The sequence below is a fragment of the Alligator mississippiensis genome, chromosome 10 (assembly GCF_030867095.1).
Source record: "Alligator mississippiensis isolate rAllMis1 chromosome 10, rAllMis1, whole genome shotgun sequence".
In the NCBI taxonomy this organism is placed as follows: Eukaryota; Metazoa; Chordata; order Crocodylia; family Alligatoridae; genus Alligator; species Alligator mississippiensis.
Genome location: NC_081833.1, coordinates 19,246,922 through 19,265,673, shown reverse-complemented (window position 1 = coordinate 19,265,673; position 18,752 = coordinate 19,246,922). Strand labels below are relative to the sequence as shown.

The 18,752-nt window shown below is 44.5% G+C and overlaps 1 protein-coding gene across 1 annotated transcript in view; it reads left to right on the top strand.

Moving 5' to 3' along the window:
* Window positions 1-7,082: 7,082 nt before the first annotated feature.
* Window positions 7,083-18,752, top strand: part of GGT1 (gamma-glutamyltransferase 1) — a 69,322-nt gene continuing 57,652 nt past the window's right edge. The window contains exon 1 of the mRNA XM_019493771.2: window positions 7,083-7,207. The gene's annotated coding sequence lies outside the window, so the exon portion shown is untranslated. The remainder of the gene's footprint in view (window positions 7,208-18,752) is intronic.

Here is an 18,752-nt window from a genome sequence, read left to right as displayed (position 1 = left end):
ATCTGGGGACACTTCATGCTAGCACATATACATGCAAATGCACCAGGAAAGCAAAGCAGCACTGGACTGAGGTGAGGTGGGCTGGGGGTATTCCTAGGTGTTGGGGGGAAATGGGAGATTTCCCCATTGCAGATGGAGGTGCATGGTGGAGAAATCTTTCAGTGGGGGGAGGCATGATGGGGATACTCTCCATGGCGGCACAGGTTTCAGAGCTAGGGGAGAATCTTCCTGGTTCTCATGGTGATTCATGAATTAGAAAATGAAGGATCCACTTGTGCAGCATGACCAAGTTTGGAGTGAAGGAGTAGGGCACCCCTATGGCAGCACATGCTTTGGAGAAGGGAGGTCTGATACATCTGGAGTGGGGAGGTGCAGGGCAGTGAGGAGGCCATCCTTGCTAGCATCAGCTGGACTAAAGGCTTGCAGAGCTCCTCTCTCCAGACCTGGGTTCCTGCTAGCAACAGTGACAGCTCCATGCAGAGATGCAGCTGGGACTTTGGACTAGATGGAGTGCTTCCAGCCATGTCCCATGTAATATTCATGAACTCTTAAGGCTTCTTCCTGCTCTCACAGCTGAGGCTCCCTTTGCAGCCCACACGACCTCCTAAACACTGTGGTGCTGCCTGCCCTGCCTGAGGAGTACATCTGTTCAGTGCGCAATTGTTAGATTTCAGAAATGATGGAGTTAGACTAACTGGTTATGAGTGAAATTCTGCTAATTCCATGCAAAATAATCAAATTGTAGCTAATGCACCCAAAAGACTGGTTTGTTGGCCTCCAAAGTGCCTATTAGTGACAAATTTGTGATGCTAAAGTCACATAAAATATGAGACAAAACTGCAAGCACAAGACAAATTGTAGACCCTTTCCAGTGACACATGGCATTTAACCATGAACTGCTCACAGGGAACCTTCCTATATACACAGTGACCCATTTATAGATATGAAGTAATTTAACCAGCAGTAAGCGGTGGGTGTCTGCCTCCCACATTTGAGTTAACATTTCTACAGCAGTATTGGCCCCATCCACTCTGGAAGGACCTTGTCAGTTGGCCTGTTACTTGAAACAGCTAACTCTAAGCACAGCTTTGTAGTGAGGATTTATATTATGTTAGGAGGGAAAAAATCATCCTCACAACAGCCTTTCAAATAAAGCCTGGACAGTGGTACTAACTACAGCAGTAGTGGAAATGTATGATGCCAGCATCCAAGGGAACAGTCAGAATGGGAACCCATGGTGCTAGATTATTTTGTCCTGTAAAAGCTCAGAACACGGATGCCAGGACATGACCCTTTCCAGTCATAGGGTGCCAGGAGATGTCCCTGGAACAATGCCTCTGGTGCAGCACTTCTACTCAGGCCCTTCCAAAACACTGACTGTCACTTGCCTTTAGTACAGTTGAACTCATCCTAGATTTGGTCAGCTAATTAATGCTGCATGGACAGACAAGAGCATGCCCAGACTCTCAGACAAAAGCCCCTCTCCAACTACGAGCCCACTCAGGAAGGTAGCGTCTTCTTTTGTTAGCATAGCTGCTGGTGTTTGTTTGCAAATGAAACCCCTGCCCCTCCTGCCCCTTTGCAGATGGGGTTCCTATGTGCCTTGTAAGAGAAGCCTGGTTTTCCCTCCTCTGCTCCTGGCTGTTCAGCCTGGCTGTTTTTTTGATTCAAGTGTTCCTGACATTTAACAGACACTGAAGTCACTCAAGCCTCAACTCCAGGAGGAAACAGCATCCTTTGGAACTTAAGTTGTTTTTTTTACATGAAGTTACATAATGCAAAGCCCTATGTGCACTGGCTTAATTCAGTTTGAGAGCAGTTCATTTCAGCTGTGTTTAAACCTACTGTCAGCTGACTTCAGCAAAACAGATAAAAGCCCAAGAGAGTGCACAGGGGAGGGGTTGTACCAGCTGGACTAAACCAGTTTAAACTCATCTTCCTGACAGCCTTATAATACTTTCCAGAGGCTCACAAAACGCCCTCTCCTGACCCAGCATGCCCCAGCAAATAGTCCTGGATTAGCTAAATCTGGTTTGTCAGCCATGTACCCAGACTAGCAAGGGACAGTCCTGATGGTTGACATAGGCTCCCTGAAAAGGGAGGAGAGGATTCCCCATTCTACACCCACAGTGAAGCTCTTCCCCCCTGCCCTTGATCTGGGACTCCTCATGTTCAGACTTCCCAACCTTGCTAATCTTATGAACAGCTGCAGGGCTAAGGGGTGAAATTTGCCTCTGTATAGATGACCAGCTTGAGGACTATGTACTACCAAGCCATTGAGCCAGGGTCCTACATCAAGAGCAGGGCTGGAGATTGTTATCCCCTTAGACAGAATTGCGGGTGAATTTTCTGTGCCAAGACAGCATTATGATGGGTGCTTTTGAAAGCCAGATAGATAGATGGAGAGAGATCCCATAGTTAGATTGTACACATTAACTGCATATGTATCTAAGACCTTCCAACCTAGGTGGAGACCTCCAGAAAAGGCTGAATAATATTTCTCATCAGAGGCACTTTTGTGTAGGGATTTCTCAGTATCTTAGTTGCCATATCAACCTTTTTGTGGTTCATTGCAGGCTGGAAACAGGACTAGCTGACTTTATTTCTTCTCAATCAAACCATTTCTCTCTCCCTCAATATCTGGAGATCATTTCTTTGAAGAAACTTCAATAAGATAAGAAAAGAAACCTAATAAATATTTTATAACAATAGGCAATCAGGACTGGTAGTAGAGATGATACCTTTTATTAGACCAACAAGATTTTTGCAAAAAAAATTATTTTGTTGCAAACTTTCAGGCACAAAAACCCTTCATCAGGCATTGGAGAAAAGATTGTAGGAAGAACTTCAATCTGCAAAAATCTTGTTGGTCTAATAAAAGGTATCATCTCTACTACCAGTCCTGATTGCCTTTTCCTCTAGACCAATACGGCTACAACCTGGATACCTTATAACAATAGGGGCTCAAAGTTGCAGAGTTGAGGATAAAAGCATTTTCTGAAGTATCTCCTTCTCTAAGGACTGGGAAGATTTTAGAGGGAGGTCCCTTCCACACCTGCAGGTGAAAACTCCTCGTCTAAAGGGGTTTTCCATTGCTGATCTATATTTCTAGGCTAGGCTCTAGAATGCTCTTTCTTAAATGTTTCACAAGGCAGAAGAAACCTGTTGATTGTTTTCATGCATCATATATAGCTCCGTAACCAAAGGAGCCATGGTCTGATGTTGGTAAGTGAAGCAGAATGAGCTCTTCTGAAACCTCTCAGTCTAACAATTGGGCCTGGAAGGAATTGTGCTGAATGGAACCAGTGTTTGGGGAAAGACAGTGCATTGGCCATGTGCAGGCACTCCCTGCATGTTGCACATGCCTTTGGATTTGTAGCAGTTTCACTCTCCGGTTGTACTTCCCTGGGGTTTACTGAACTCCTGAAACTAAGGTTATCCAAGATGATCTGCCAACAGGGGGAAGACATTGGACCCGTGCCCTTTGGTTACTTGCTCTAGTGCTTTGAAATGGCCTCAGTTTCATTTTTCTTTCTTTAGACATTTGAGCTGTGTCTAGGCTAGAAGACTTGAGGATGTCTGGAGTGTTAGTGGAATGGTGAGATCACAAGTGCCAAAAGAGAAATAATTAAGCCACTGAACAAGGTAGGGATATTTAAAAGCCATCTGTTCTCTATTGGCCCATTTTTTACTTCAGTGACTATTTCCACTTGGGATAAAGGATGTCTTAGTCGATTCAAGAGTTCACCTTACACATCTCCTGAGACAGATCATAGGTCTTCTGGTAAAGGCAGGGAAAAATGTAGCTGGCACTCTTGATACTGACAAGGGGGAAAACCAGGAGAAAAAATCCTTCTTGTGTCTTTTTTTACTTATCATAAAGAAGCAATGGAGGTTCACCTAGAAGGAAGTTTCATATGACTCCCAGTTCCCCTGAAGCAGAGGAAGGGAGCAGAGAGTGTGGGATTTGGGGTTGGAACATACAGAGCAATGGATTGACTCCTTTCCACATGGCAGACCCTGTGGGAGCTAATATGCACCCCAGTGCTCTCTTTCCCAAGAACATGGACTATAGGACTGTGTGGTTCCAATTCCCTGCTATTGCAGGCACCACATCATATTGTAAACAAATCCAACTCTGTCTTAAAATCTGCAATTTCTTTCTCCTCAGTATGCCTAATGGGCATATTATTATCCCAAGCTTCAGACTTCTCATGGTTCAAAACCAGGCTCTTATTTTGCACTTGAAATGGACCTTTAGACAGTTTATATCCATTTGCTCATGTGCCAAGATTAAATAGCTTAAATTGCAGCACAGCACAAGGAGAGCTTTTCCTTCTGCCGAAGCTCTGGGCACCTGGCTACAATGCAGCGTGAGCACAGTCCCCACTACAAATGCTGCTGAAACCACAGCTCTGCAGACCAGCTCCAGCCCATGGCTCATAGGTTGCCACCCCCCAACCCACCCCCAGGCTAGGGCCTGGTCTATCCTACTCAGGTTCTGTCAGCAAAGCTGTGAATGTGTCCATGCTTGCAGCTTCTCATTGGCAGTGGCACCTCTTCATCCTACCAACAGAGCAAGGCCAGGCCTGTCTTGCAAACTACAGAAGGCTTTTGTCACTACAGGGAGCCCTCCAGAAAGCATGTGTAGGTGTGCCTGCACTTTCTGCTGGCAGCTGCAGTCTCAGCGACTCTGCCCCAGTATGTATTGTGGTCCTGGCTGACACTGCTGGCTGCTAAAGGCTGCAGGGGCAAGGCCATGCTTTGGCCTCTTCCCTGTGGCAGTAGCTGTCTGCTGGCAGGGGGCTTGTCACAGAGCAAACCCTAAGAGCAGAGACAATGGACAAGTGCAGACAGATGCACAGGGGAACAGACAGGAAACTAGGACGATATTGGTACATAAGGGCTGGGCTTAGCTGCCCCAGTGCTGGAGCATTGTCAAGTTTTTTGTAGGTGTCACAGCCAAAAGGAGCTTTTAAGGTGGGGCTGGGAGGAGGGCGGTGAAGCCTTGTGGGTGTGTACAGGAACCTTGCCCCAAGTCTGAGAGCCAGTTTGGGAGAAAGCACAGAAGTGCTTCATTGAAACATTAAAACTGGTCCCCAAACCTTGTGTATAAATGTCATCTTTCAACGGGTTAATTCTGCTACTTCTGTACTGTCATTCCATAGATCCCATACATCCTGCAGTCAGCTGAGCCTGCTCTTAGTCACCTAAATTATGTGCAGCTGCCAACTCCTGCATCCTGAGTTCTGGCCCTGACGCTCTTGCTTAGAGAGACTAGAGACACTGAGCCACACTTAGTGCTGGAGCAAACTCCATAGGAACCAAAGGGGTTGTGCCTGCTTTCAAGGGTGTTAAATTTGGCCCCTGCTATCAGCAGTAGGATCCTGTTTTCTTCCAAGTCTTACATTTTGTCTCCTGTGCAGGATACCCAGAAGCATTTGCTAAGTGGGTTTTTAAACCACCACAGAACCATGAAGGTAAGTGAACCATGGCTCCCCTTGGTTTGCAGCGTTGATGCTGTTAGCTGGAGCATGAAATGTGTTATTTCCATGTGGGATTCCACTCCCTGCCCTGGTTGGGATGAGTCTCTTCTGCAGGCCTTTTCCCAGCAAAGCCTCTTGCACTATTCAGAGCTAGCTCCATTTGTATTAGCATCCCCTTTGTGCACACTTTCCACAGCAATGCCATGCACAGAGCCCATTCTCAACACCCTGTCAGAACATATGACACTCAGCAGCTACATTAACTGTGCAAAACTTTGGATTAAAGTACATTTTTAGTTTTAGAATAACAGAAGCCCATGTACTGCCTCTTTGTGGCAGGCTATAAAAATACATTGCCCTTTTCTGTTGTTTTTTGTGTGTCAGGCCACACGTGCCCTGTAGCACCCATTGCTAAAAATCATTCATTAGTAATTTAAATTTTTGGGAGGAAAGAAAGTTGTTACCTCAAGCACTAGTGTCAATGCACTTTTCTCTTTCCTCCTGGTGGGCTTGTGCCATTTCCTGAAATGGGTCAAACAGATCTGAGCCAGTTAGAAGTAGATTAATTCTTCCCCCTTTATTAGTACAGCACAGCCATGAACACCCAACTGCTCTGATGTTGGCATATTCTGCATAATAGTTGTGAAGTTATATATGCACACACACACACACACACACACACACACACACACAGCAGGAATGATCTAAACATGAAGATCCCTTATAAATGTAAAGACTGTACAGCATTCTGCAGCTATGCTATGAAATGCCACAGCTAATGGCTGGGTTCCTTCAGTGCTAAGGGAATGCCTTTTGCATTTAGGGCTGATTGAAAATTTTCTGATAGAACACTTTTTCCATTGGAAAATGCTAATTTATTGAAATCAACACATTTCCCAAGAAAGTGGTGCTTTCAATTTTGTTCTCATCGAACCTGCCATTTGCACATCCAGTTCCTTGGCAGCCAGCCTGGTGAGCTGATGGGGAACCCAGCCTTCCAGAAGTGGGGTGATTATGTTTAAATGCCACCCACCAGCAGTATCGCATGACAGCTGTGACATCATAGCACAAGGCAGGTTGGGATGTGGCAGTGTGGGCAAGCAGCCAGTCTCGCTTCAGGAAACTTGAAACAAAGTCAAAGGCAATTTGGCCTTCTTCTCTTTTGTCTGGCACTTTGTTTAGTCATTTACACAAGCACAAAGTAGGTGAAAAACTCTGCTTATATCATCAGCTCTTTGGGTCAGGAAACTCATTTTGTTCTGTGTTTGTATAGTGCCTAACCTATGGGGTTCTGTCTCCCTGACCTGAGTCCTCCATCATAATGCCAGTGCTGAATAGTGTATTACATCTGCTTTACATAGGTGCAAACAGCCATGCAAGGGACAGGGCAAAGGCAATTCGGACCTGGTTGTACAGAATGTCCTGTTCTAACCTGTCTCATGGGGGAGGCCTTTGATATATTACCTTCTTTCATTCAGAACATTGCAGGTCACCTTTAAATTTCTTACAACTTAGAGCACATGCCATCTAGCGCCCAGGAAAGGAATTGCAACTTATTTAAGACACTTTTACCTACAGGAGAGCAGACCGAAGGAAGTAGCTCTGAAGAACTTTCCTTTCTATCCAAGGAGGCACATCATACAAACTGCTTGTGAAGTGATGTGCTGAAAACACCTATGAAATGCCACACAGACTGCATGGGAAATCAACCCTTGTTCCAGGTATGTTTGTATGTGCCCAGGTGTGTTTGTAGGGCTAGATGGAAAGGGGAAGAGCATTGGTATAATGTGAGGTTGCAGGTACTTTACCAACAGCACACATAGCTGAAGTGACCAGAATAGTACCACACTGCTGGAATTAGGAAGAGCTATTTTCAGTGGCAGCTCTTATCTTTGCTTTTTAGCTCTTAAATTACCTTCACACAGTCTGAGAATTCCAGCCACAGGTGCCTGTTTTAATGAATGAAATTACCTACCTTGGTTTGATCTTGAATTGTTCTGTCTGGTTAGATTTAATTTCTGCTCCACACTGATCTCCCAGCAGCTCTTCCCATGTGAATGCCTTGGACTGCAAAACTCTTTGTTTTTTAAACAAGAGTACAGGGTTCCCGGCACAGTCCTTATGTTATACTGTTCCCTGCATAGACTGCCCATGCTGAGTTATGTCATTATTTTTCAGCGCTGCGCTCCAGTGGTTGTTGATGGATTTATGTGTTCTCATCCCTGATTCTGCCTCTTTCGTCTTTATCTTTTTCAGAGAAATATCCTTTCCCCTTTACAAGACAACATTTAATTTATAAACTGTAAATTAAAGAAAGTGAATTAGGAACCATCATGGTTTTCATGGCATGTGTCAGTGTTTCTGCCACAGTTTTGGGCTGCATTTTTTCCTCAGATTTAAAGAGACAAATTTTTGTGCCACTGTTTCAGATCTAGATGAAAAATGCCACTGATCCAGCCCCACCAGTGTGCACTGGGACTTTACATTACTCTTTCCATCTGGCATTACTACTGTGTGCTTATCCATGCTGGGTTTCATCTGCCATCCATCATATAATACCTTTAACAGCTCCTTGCAAAGTTTCCCTTGATCTTCACAAATCTAAGTGCTAATTAATGCTCCCACTTCCAGATCATTAATAAATGTTCACCTCTTTTTGATCCATAGGCCACCTCACTCTGAACTTCTCTCTCTGCCACATTTTGGATGTTCCTTCCTATACTCTTTTATTTCCTATCTTTTAATCCAGGACTGGTCTTTATCTCATGGCCCACGGTTATTAAGTTTACCTTTAATAGCCCTCATAGAAGCTGGTTTGGTCCTATCAGATTGAACTGATAGGTCAAGTGTCATAATCCTGTCGACAAGGTTCCTTGGGTGAATTTGATATATTTTATTACACCAACCCAAATAGTTGGAGAATAGTTATTAAGCAAGCTTTCGAGTTCAAAAACCGTTCGTCAGGCTAAGGAAGTTTCAGCTGTTGGTGTGTGCTCTTCCTGGATGGAATGAAAAGTAAAGCAGCCAGGGGCTGGGCTGGGCTGGGCTGGGGAGTCAGTTGCCAGGCAGATTATAATGTGTCAAAAATCCAATGTCTATGTTTAGTCCATGATCTCTAGTATCCAGGAGGTTGATGAAATGGAGCTCATAGGCTCATCTCTGGGAAGTGTTGTGTAAGTTTCCCTTGAAGATCCTGTTGAATAATTTTTCACTTATTTTTCTCAGTATTTTAAGACCAACTGCCTAAAAATGTATAGTCAGTCTCACTGCCCTTATTAACCCTTTATAAAACTACAAAATAGGCTACCTGCTAAACTCTGGGTTTAGTGATCCTTCAGTAATTTCCTATGCTGCTGCTTTCATGGTTCTCACAGGCAGGCTGTTGGGTTTTGGTGATTTCTTGTAGTTGGAATCACTGATCTCACAAGGAGAGGATACCTATTTAGGAAATACTTAAGTATGTGCTCAAGTTTCACTGATTTAGGAAATCACCATTGGTTTCACTGGGACTTAAACCCACTCTGAAAATGTGGTTACAGGCTTCCTGGAATCAGGGCCTTGTTTTACTGTGCGTGAGGTCTTATTGACGTACAGCGAGCTATTCAGAGCAGCAAGTGCCATGCCCTTTAGCGAATGCTTGGAGGAATGGGTTCTGGTTTCTCAAGGTGTTTCATCACCTCTTTGCTGATCTCTCTATCTCTGATGAAGCCCTACACTTTTTGTCTGGAAAGTATAACCTCAGGATAGGTGTATTTCTGTGATCGACTCTGATGCAAAGAAATACATTAGTTCATCTGCAATTGCTAAGGCCTCTTTGATGGTTCCCCTAACACCTGCATGGTACTTTCTTACTGCCTTTATATCATCCTCTTGATAATTCATAGATTTCATAGATTTCATGAACATTAGGGCTGGAAGGGACCTCAGAAGATCATTGAGTCCAGCCCCCTGCTCCAGGGGCAGGAAGTCAGCTAGGGTCAAAGTATCCCAGCAAGATAGGCGTCCAAATGTTTCTTAAATGAGTCCAGAGTAGGTGCTTGCACCACCTCTGGAGAGAGTCTATTCCAGGCCTTGGGGTCTTGGACAGTAAAGAAGATTTCCTTATGTCTAGCCTTGGAGGAGTTTGTGACCATTTGACCTTGTCATCCCTTGGGGCACTCAGGTGAACAGATTCCCTCAGATCCTTATGTACACCCCTTCTATACTTATAGGTAGCCACCAGGTCACCCCCTTTGTTCTCCATGATCCCTCTCAGGTCTTATAATCTCCCCTGTCCAATAGGCACTTTAACTCGTCCAAGCCTCCAGAAGATCTAAAGTAGTGGGGAACCATATAGCAGCAGCAGAGGTCTTCCTCTCCAGCACCCAGTTGTCTCTTTTATGGCACTTTTCATGAGGAGACCTCCAAGAGCTTCATATATCTCCATGATACACATGTGGGCAAAATGTCCCAGGTCCCTCAGGGGCAGAGACAGGAAGAGAAACCCCCACACTCAGCTCAGGCCTCTAGCTTCTAGTCTACAGCCAAAATAGAAAACCAGTAGCATTGTCTAGCTGTAAATGAGGGCAGCATTTGGCAGGGAGAGGCCATTTCCAGTGTTGACAAAGTGTTTTGCTTTGGATACTGCTGTGGGTGTGAAGGAATGAGAGATGGTACTTGAGCTGAAGGCAGGGTTAGTTGCTCAATTCAAATCCAGTTCAACTTTTTTCCTCATGAAGGTACAAGGAAGCACCTTATAGTTCTTTATAGCCAGCCACATTCTAGCCAGGGTATCCACCTTGAATGATGGCATCCTCCCAGCCTTAATTATACTGTGCTTCTCTCTCGCTGTAAATAGTAGTTGAGAAATTACAGGTGTGATGTTAATAAGGTAAGAGTAACATAATTTACCTTTGCATAACAGATTTTCCATAAAAGAAAACTATAATTAATGAGCCTAAATACATCAAACAAAGAAACTGTGCATGAGTGTGTGGTATGTAGCCACGTGCTCCATGTTATGTGTGTTATGCTTGTACATACTGGGCCTAGCACTGAGGTCTTAGCTCAGTATCAGGCTCAGGTATAAGGCTGTCACAGATTTTGCAGTGGTTCTGCCTTGAGATGCTGCCCTTTATACAGTCTCTCTAGTGCTCCTGAAGGACAGTCCCAGGCATGGCTGCTATATAAGAATGAATGGCATGACTCCTTCAGGCCTTTGGGTCAGAGACTACTGCCTGTCTCCATGGCCACAGCAGCAAGCCCAAATTAACTCAGCTGCTTAGGGAGAGTTTTGAGAAAAAACACAAATGAAGGTGTGGAGGGAGGCAGCTTTGGCAGCCCAAGCCAGCATGCCTTGGGTCAGAACGTAGGGTTGCCAACCCTCCTGGACTGGCTGGGAATCTACCAGAATGGGCATCGATCTCCTGGTGACTTAGAAAGCAATCCGGGAGATTGATATTGTGAACGGGTTGAACAGTACAATTAATGACATTACGTCATGTTGGGAAAAAAATCTCCCAGAACAGCTTCAGTCAGAGTTGGCAACCCTATCAGAATGACCAAGCCAAATATAAGACAGAGTCTGTATCAGTGAGAGCAACAGGCCTTGCTGGCCACGTTCTTCTGGAATCCATGTGGTCTTTCTCTGTCCATCCTTATGCTTTGTTCTCTGCCTGTCCTGGTCTTTCTGTTTGTCTCTCCCTTGATGCCCTTGAAAAAAACAGTCTCTGCCATCTGCTGTCTCTTTGTTTCCCCACTCCTGGGTCTCAGTCATTAAAAGTTAATCCCCAGTCCCTGGGGATGCCATTGTCTGTCTGAGTTTTCTTCCCTCAGTGGACTGGCCTCATTCAGTTCTTGATGGCCCATTTCACACTAGCTAGCTATGTGCAGGTATCTATCACAGCTCACTCTCCTCTAGTTGAAGGATGGAAGTTAATTTGATTTACCCCCACAGAACATAACAGCACACACAGGAAGTGGAGAGACTGAGGCACACATGGTGACTTTTTAAAAATGTTACACAATGTTCCCATATTCTCCACAGGCATGTTAGAAGCTCATACCATAGGACATACTAGTGTGGGGGTTCTCAACCTTTTAAGACTCAAGGTCCCCCTCAGTAGATTCAAGGCCACTCTTGGAAAATGTCAGCACTTGTCTACAAGTGATTGTTTCAGTTGTTTCTTGACTACAGAAAAATTAATAGAGCAATTCTTCTGTTGCAAAGAACTTAGAAAGACCATGGCAGGTCAGAATGGTTTTGACACTATGGATTCCTGTTTGAAATCTCTGAGTTTACCTTGTGAATCATGTGTGCACACCTAACAGTGTGAATACTAAAATGATCTCACGGCACCCCAGGGTGCCATGACACACTAGTTGAGAATCATTGTAAGTAGCCTCAAATGCCCCTGTAGCGGGGCCACAGACTGTGGGAGCACTTCCTGACCAGCATGACTTCCTTCTCTACCAGAGTCCGGAGGAAGGCACTCTTGTGGAGGGGCCCCTGAGACAGGCCCTGTCCTATACCTCATCCCACCAAGCCCCACTGACTACACACAAATGCTTCCCTGTCCTCCCTCCCTCACCCCATAGAGGTTGCTCCCCTGGGGAGGGACCTGGTGGCACTTACTGGCTGGGTCTTGGCTGTCACAGAACTGAGGGAGCTGCCATGAGTGGCAAGCGAGTGTGGAGGCCTCCATGAGGATTGATGCATTTCTTGGGAGTGTGCAAGATCTGATCACTAAGCCCTCTGCCCATTCTGCATTTTCACCTCAAGAGGCTGAGGCCAGAAGAATCCTTCACAGATGCCAATGTCTGTCCAGGGCCCAAGGAGAGCAAGGCAATGTTAGCACCTGCATTTGTGTACTCTTTCACACTGCTTGGGAATACCAGGGGGAGTATCAGCAAAAGTTGCCAGCTGACAGTACAGAGCTGAAGACAGGTTGTACTCTAGCATTTCCATTTCTCCTCTAGCTCTGCAGTGCAGGTGGGACTAGCATGCTCCCTGCCAGCTAAGCACAGCCCTGGCAAACAATTTGCTGCAAAGTCCTCCCCAGAGATCAAATTACTGTTGGTAAAGAGATCTGCACTCCCCTACTGGCAACAGAAACAACAGCAATAAGTATGGATAACAAGATGGGGCTGTTGCACTGTGCAGACAGGCCTGCCAGATGGACTGTAGTGTATAGCACCACAGTGGCCCTCTCATCTGGGCTGCAGTTCTCTGGCCTGGCTGTGGCCGTTGCAGGTGAACCTGGCACCACCACTTGCTTTAGAGGCGGCCAGGGTGTTACCATTTCTGTATTCCATTTTGTGATGTATGAGGGATTCTCACATACCTGATGAAACAAAAGGCGAAGTCCAGAAAGCAGTAGGATCATGTGTAGGGCTTACATTCATCAGCCCTTACTCTATCCAGGACTGGATTAAGGGCATCAAATATCATGGGTCCTCTTTTGTCGCTTATTCCATAAGACGAGAGCTTTCTGTCTGTCTGCATACTTGTGGTGCTAGATACGGGTGTTCTCTAGCAAAATCAGATCATTTCAGCTTACAAGGTCCTTAAAGCAATATCTGCCTTTGCTCACTATGTAAAGTACATTGTGATGCTATGGTGTTCTGTACAGTTGCTAAATGAATGAGAATAAAGACAGATGGGTAAAGAGAGTGGGTAGAGTACAGACAGATGCACTGCAGTGTGTCTTCTCCTGTTTTGAAAGCTGGCATATGTGTTACTCTGGTCTGTGTGTCAGTCCTCTCACAGAGAGCTGACACCAGCTGACATGCTCCTATATGCATTAACCCTTTCACCTTCTACATTCTTTTGTCATGTTCTCCCTAAGGGAAACAGCTGTAGGCCTCACTGGAACATTGATCAATATATACTGCTCACACAAAGTCTTTGCTAAAGCATTGGCCAGAGTAGGCCTGACCGATGCATGAACTCCTTACATGAGCGAAACATGGCATGTGGGCCTGATGGACATGCCTGTCAGAAGATAAGAAGGGTGATGGCTGTACAAGAAGTAGGATACTCCAGTACCAGTATGATGAGACTAGAACAGAAACACCCAGGTCAGGATATGAAACAAGCCCATGGTACAGGATGGTTTGAGATATTCAGGATATGGATGGAATGCAATATATAATTTTTTTGATCATTTTATAAAAAGAGAATTAGAAAGTATGGAAACTTTGTAGCGGCTTAGGAGAGCCTGCATGGTGTTGTGCCAACTACCTTGTTACAGGTACAAATGCCTTAACTTCTGGTTTGATGTACTTGTTAAGCCAAAATGTGTTAGAGCTGTGCTTGTAGGCAATACATCTGGCCAAATCTTTGCCACAAACCAAACCTGTGGTCATTCTTTAAGACAAATTTGGTGTTGGGATCACCTGGCTGTAACTTTTGCTGGTGCTAAAGTTCCTGAGACTTGGACACTAACAACACATCAATAACACCTAACGAGGACAACAGCGACTGATAACACTGGATGACACTGGCCGGCCACAGACTCCAAGTCTGAGTGGTTTGTGCAGTTAGATTGATGTTTCACCTCCTAGGCCCAAGATTTCTACACTCTGGTTCTACATTTCTTTTCAAAGATCTGTGTGGGCTATAGCCCTAGAAAAGTGCTTATATAACTTCAGGAAGGGATGACAAGCTGTTTTAACCTGTTATCGTTTGTGCCTACAAATATCAGGGTTACTATCCCAGGAAGAAACCAAATCATACAATGATTAAATCTGTACCAGAGTCCCACAGGAATTGAGTGGAGTTAAGTGTATGCTGGATGTTATGTGCCTATTTAAGTGTTTTGCTGAATCATGACACTGGTACTGATTCTGCCTCTGTTACAAGGTGCAACTCATCCTGTGCATGGTTTGAGGGGACTGGCAAGCAAACGTTGTCTTTGCCAAATGCTTATCTGTACTGTTTACACTCTTCCTTGGGTTAGCAGCTTCTGACTGTGAATGAGAATAATTTGTGATTCTGCTATGTACATCTTGTATGTACTGTGATATGTATGATATCGTTAAGAGAATATTAGTATTTGTCTTAGTAGCAAGAATGGGTGAAATTTTTGTGAAAAGCAATCATATTTACTGCAAATAGCTCTTAAGATAGAGAATCAGAGGATGGCAGTAGTACCTAGAAGCCATTCTAATAATGGCTAGTAGTTATACTGAGGTCCCCTTATAACACTCTGGAAATTAAATCTAGAATGAACGTGTGTGGGATAGTGCAAATGTAATGCTATGTAAATTACATTGACAACCACTCTTAGATCCCCTGTTATATAGCCCCAGCAGCATAAATGGACCTTGGCCCAACAGCTTTACATAAGGTAGGCAGGGCCAAAGCAAAGACAGGTGTTTTCCCAACATGCGTGTTTAATGTCAGGCCACAGAGTAAACTGGTCTCTTGGGAACTACCAGTACTGTAGAAGTGGTTTGTGTGGCATTTCCTCCTTCCCCACTTGGCACATTATCTAAAGCTGTTTAATTAATTCAGGTAAAACTCTACCCACATGGCAACCCAGCCATTCTCAACAGGCTTCTGCTCAGACTGCACCCCCATGTATATGATCTTAAGCAGGTGGTGGAGCAAATGCATAAGGTGGATACAGGCAGACAAGGTTCCTTGGGTGAATTTGATATGGTGGATACAAAAGTTTTCAGTTTGTGTCACTCAACCTTGACGTGAACACAGCAGGTCCCTCATCCTGTGAGAGAGAAAGGGTCCAGGACACATTGCCTGTGCCCAGTCAGACTTTAGCTCAGCTTCTGAGATTGACAGCTGCAGAGGCTGTAGGTTGATATGTGCAGCTACTTAGCATGGACTTTGGTTACCCCTGGTAATAGCCCTCATCTTGTGGTTCAAGTGCCTTCTTGTCTTGGTTAGACTTTAACAGGAATCAGTCATGAAACAACTCTCTCTGTCAATCTTAAAGTTTTATATTAAGAGACAAATACTTTGAACCTCCTTCCAGCACTTTTTCTACATTCCAATCTGTAATTTTTCACAAGTCTGAGTTGCCTTTATGTTTTATTCATTTCCTGTTTACACTGGAGGAGAAACCAAAGCCAGAAGAACCAGGAAAAACAACAGCCCACACGGAATTGGCATTGTGCAGTTAAATCACGGCCATCATTTGCAGTAGCTGTTTCCAACTTTGTCTGCTTATAATGACTACGCTAGCTAAAAGACAGGATAAGTTTTGCCTAGGAATTTGTGCACAGGAGTTGAGAGAAAGAAACCTTTGAGATCAAATTCTAGCTCTGATACTGACTTGCTGTATGGCCTTAGTCAAGACAAGGTTCCTTGGGTGAATTTGATATCTTTTATTAGACCAACCCAAATAGTTGGAGAATAATTATTAAGCAAGCTTTCGAGTTCAAAAACCCTTCGTCAGGCTAAGGAAGTTGCAGCAGTTGGTGTGTGCTCTTCCTGGATGGAATGAAAAGTAAAGAAGCCAGGGACTGGGCTGGGGAGTCAGTTGCCAGGCAGATTATAATGTATCAAAAATCCAATGTCTATGTTTAGTCCATGATCTCTAGTATCCAGGAGGTTGATGAAATGATGAGCTCCATTTCATCAACCTCCTGGATACTAGAGATCATGGACTAAACATAGACATTGGATTTTTGACGAGCTCCATTTCATCAACCTCCTGGATTCTATATCTAATAAAAGATATCAAATTCACCCAAGGAACCTTGTCTGCCTATGTCCTTAGACCAACACGGCTACAACCTACAACCCTGGCCTTAGTCAAGACACTTTAAAGCATTTTGCCTCAGTTTTCCTATCTTTAAAATGGGGATGATAACACTTTCCTCATGCAGTGTTGAAAGGATTAACTGACCCTGTCTATGAAAGGCTTTGAAGCTAAAAAGTGCAGTGTCAATGCTGAACATGGCTACCATTATCAAAGCAATATTGAAATGTGTAGCAGCTCATGCTTTTATTTGTAGAAGGCCCCCATTTAGGCACCCCCGCCCCCCGCATGATTTGGCCAAGATGGAAGTTGTATTGTTCTGTAATCACTCAGCAAGTAGCCTGAGAGACGTCTGCTTCATTCAGTGTCTGAGTTCTAACTGATCAGCACTGACCCTCTGTGCAGCAGAAGAACAGGTTTCATGGGCTATTATGAGACACAAGTTCCCCTGAATCTTCCTTCTCAAGCCAAACAACAATTAACAATTGGCATTAGTGTAATATAGAATTTCAAATGTATGTAAGCAAAAAACTAACTGATACCGTTTGATCAGTCCCTGAGACACTCTGTGCTGTCCTGTGGACCTGCATTTTGCTCTTGAGAAACCAACCACTTGCATCAAGGTGGTATGTCCATTATTTCTGGTTGTGTCACCTCCTGGGGCTCAGCTTTTTAACTCTGGAGTGGTTGTTGCTTCTTTTTGACCATCTCAGGCAAGATAGACAATTCAGTGCCCCTTATCTCCTCCCCTTCTGGACTGCAGAGCTCTCATGGGTTCTTTGGCAGTACATATCCATCTGCAGTGATGTCCTTCTAGGACTGTGGGGTTACCTTTTGTGATACCATAGCTATTTCCCACCATTTTTCCCCACTGAGGAGACATGCAGTGTCTTTTTCTCAAATTATGACAGATTCCATGTTCCTGAATTGTATTGAACTTTTAGTTTTGCTTTATCCCTCTCCCTATATACCTGCAAGTCCTAGTGACTCTTACATCAGCTTCTAATAGCTCGGGCATTCTTGTTTTCAGGTTGCTGTTATGCAGAATGTCAGCCAGCAGTAACCCAGACTTCATTGATAGCATTTTGGAATTTAACAGGAATAATACATACAGATCAGAGTCTGACTCTGCATTATTTTTTAGTAGATGCTTTACTATTTTGATGTTGAGAGAGGAACCCATACTTCCCTGCAAATTGCTTATGTTCATGCCCATTACACTGTGGTACACTGTCAGACATTACAAGGTCAGGTGTATCATGTCTAGCAAAAAGGGATGTGATATGTAGGGTCACTAATTTAGCTGTAGTATTCTGGTAAGATGGTCTCAGGAAAGTGAAAATAATGGCACATAGGTTTTCCAGATGACATAAGCAAATGTATGCCTGCTTTGCTCCAAGGCCCCGAAGTTTCCACTGATACCAACAAGGCTTCTTTGCTGGACTTGGCCACTCCTTTTGACATATGTGGCAAGCTTTAATAGCTTCTTCCATGTCACTATCCATTTGAATCAACATAAAACATCTCTGGTGCTTGTTTTCAGTTTCTCAATCCCTAAATTACCTTGGTGTGTCCTTTTTAACATATTCTCTATAACACCAAAGGTATCAGCATCCTGAAGCCTTTAAACAAAACATTACCTTGTTTTGAGAACTCCCTTAAATTGATACAGAGCTAGGGATAAGGCTGTCTCTATCACCTTGTGCTAAGAGCCTAAACTTCTTTCTTCAAGGTCTCATCCTCAGAAGTAGTTATGGCAGTCAATCCACATTCCATCTGAGACTAGAGAGTTTTTTATCAGATTTACATGTACATGAATTAGTTCTGCACTTTGCGTCATTGTAATTTTCATAGACATTAGGGCTAGAAGGGACCTCAGAAGATCATCAAGTCCAGCCCCCTGCCCCAGGGGCAGGAAGTCAGTTGGGGTCACAGGAGCCCAGCAAGATAAATGCCCAATTAACTCTTAAAGGAATCCAGAGTAGGTGCTTGCACCACCTCTGGCAGCCGTCTGTTCCAGGTCTTGGGGGCTCGGACTATAAAGAACTTCTTCCTTATGTCCAGCATGAAACGGCCTTGGAGAAGTTTGTGACCATTTGACTTTGTCATCCCATAGGGCGCTCTGGTAAACAGACGTTCCTCCAGATCCTGATGTACACCCCTTATATACTTATAGGCAGCCACCAGGTCCCCCCTGAGCCTGTGCTTTTCCAGGCTGAAGAGTCCTGTAGCTCTCAGCCTCTCATCATAAGGCCTGTTTTCCTACCCTCTGATCAAGCATGTAGCTCTCCTCAGACTCTCTAAAGCTTCTCCACATCCTTTTTAAATCGTGGAGCCCAGAATTGGATACAGTACTCCAGCTGCGGCTTCACCAAGGCTGAGTACAGCGGGAGGACATTCTGGGATTTGCTAGAGAAGCATCTATGGATGCAAGCCAGAGTTTTGCTCACTTTGCCGGCTGCAACATCACACTGGTGGCTCATATTCATCTTGTGGTCAATCATGACCCCCAAGTCCCTTTCGGCCATAGTGCTAGCAAGCATAGCACTGCCGAGCCTATGAG